Source organism: Bos grunniens, chromosome 3 (genome assembly GCF_055505025.1).
Source record: "Bos grunniens cultivar Pamir isolate PY7600 chromosome 3, Bosgru_T2T1.0, whole genome shotgun sequence".
Classification (NCBI taxonomy): domain Eukaryota; kingdom Metazoa; phylum Chordata; class Mammalia; order Artiodactyla; family Bovidae; genus Bos; species Bos grunniens.
Window position 1 is genome coordinate 74013464 of NC_141167.1, and position 2114 is coordinate 74015577.

The 2114-nt window shown below is 48.8% G+C and overlaps 1 pseudogene across 1 annotated transcript; it reads left to right on the plus strand.

Annotated features, from left to right (window-relative positions):
* Nucleotides 1–338: 338 nt before the first annotated feature.
* LOC147375857 (CD81 antigen pseudogene) lies at nt 339–1421 on the plus strand (annotated as a pseudogene). The gene has a single exon (XR_015161410.1). The product of XR_015161410.1 is annotated as a CD81 antigen pseudogene (transcript).
* The last annotated feature ends 693 nt before the right edge of the window (nt 1422–2114 follow it).

A 2114-nucleotide genomic window follows, 5' to 3' on the forward strand; every position in this document is an offset into this window, starting at 1 on the left:
GAGTCTGTGTGAACTCCGGGAGTTGGTGATGGACAAGGAGGCCTGATGTGCTGCAATTCATGGGGTCGCAAATAGTTGGACATGATTGAGCAACTGAACTGAAGGCAGAACACCTCAGTTTTTCTGTCTTTCTAGTGACTTTGAACAGCACAGGTCCTGTAGCCTCTGGAAAGCACATCCTGATGTGGGTACCCTGTATCTAGCACTCCCTCCCGTAACTGTTCTATTGCTTAGATGTCATCTTATGCAACTGAACAGCTATAAAGCCTGCCTATTATCTAATTATTTCATGTCAGCTTGTCATATATGCCTTATGTCAATAGGACTTATTTTTTTTTATGTTTTGGTGTCACCTTCCGCCCTTCGTTGGGTTCCTGGGCTGCTACGGGGCCATCCAGGAGTCCCAGTGCCTGCTGGGCACGTTCTTCACCTGCCTGGTGATCCTCTTTGCCTGTGAGGTGGCCGCCGGCATCTGGGGTTTTGTCAACAAGGACCAGATCGCCAAGGATGTGAAGCAGTTCTATGACCAGGCCTTGCAGCAGGCCATCGTGGACGACGACGCCAACAACGCCAAGGCCGTGGTGAAGACCTTCCACGAGACGCTTAACTGCTGTGGTTCCAACACGCTGATGACACTGACCACCTCTGTGCTCAAGAACAGCCTGTGTCCCTCCAGCGGCAACGTCATCACTAATTTGTTCAAGGAGGACTGCCATGGGAAGATTGACGAGCTCTTCTCGGGAAAACTGTACCTCATTGGCATCGCGGCCATCGTGGTCGCTGTGATCATGATCTTCGAGATGATCCTGAGCATGGTGCTCTGCTGTGGCATTCGGAACAGCTCGGTGTACTGAGGCTGCAGCCGCTGAGGCCTCAGGGAGGGCCTCAGGGACCCCGGCAGCGCCCCCCGGAGTGATCCAGACACTTCCAAGAAGGGGCCGCCGCCACCTGTGTATATAACCTCCTGGTACCACTGCTACACTTATCAGCTTTTTTACTTTTGAGGTTTTGTTCATGTCCTGAAGCTCCCTGTTAATTGTCCTTTTGGGGCTGACGTCACCTGTAGGGGCGTGTGAGTGGGCCGTGGGGACTGCAGGGCAGGGCCCCCCTCTGCTGCTTGGGGGCTCTGCTTGCTCAGCCAGGCCTCTCCTGGGGGCCACCAAGGGCCATCCAGCCGAGCTGCACCCACGCGCCCGTCCCCATGAGCGACACACACGCTCAGCCTTTTTTTAATCCTTGTTCCTTTCCGGCCACCTGTCTCTGGAGCCGGGTCTACGAGCAGCCTTATGCCTTCAACGCGCACCTCTCCTTTCTAACGCGTCACCTTCAATTGTAATTACATCTTGAAAAGTCATTCAATAAAGAAGGAAAAACCAGGCATGCTAAAAAAAAAAAAACAAAAACAAAAACAAAAACAAAAATTCCTTTCTATAGGAATAGATCTTATCACTCAGGCACATGGAGAAGTGAGGCATGGCTTGAAATCTCAGAAAAGAGCAAGTAAGTTCAAGAGGGAAAGGGAAGAGGTTCAATGAGGAAAGGGAGAAGGGGTCAAGGAACCAGCCTAAAAATACAACATGAAGAAAGTGAGAATCTGAATAGGGTCACATGCAAAATGTTCCAGCATCAAAAATGGATCAGTAATATACATACAGCAGAATATTACTAAGCTGTAAAAAGAATGAAATAATGCTGGGCTTCCCTGCTGGCTCAGTTGGTAAAGAATCTGCCTGCAATGCAGGAGATCTGGGTTTGATCCTTGGGTTGGGAAGATCCCCTGGAGAAGGAAACAGCTACCCACTCCAGTATTCTGGCCTAAAGAATTCCATCGACTATTCCATGGGGTCGAAAAGAGTCGGACATGATTGAGCCACTTTCACTTTTCAATGCCATTTGCAGCATCATGGAGGAACTTATTATCATACTAAATGATGTAAGTTAGAAAGAGAAAGATAAATACAATATGATATCACTTATATGTGAAATCTAACATATGACGCAAATGAACTCAGCCACAAAACAGAAAGAGACTCACAGACATAGAAAACAGACGTGTGGTTGCCAAGGGGAAGCAGGGTTGTAGGAGAGATGGGTTGAAAGTTTGGAATCAGCAT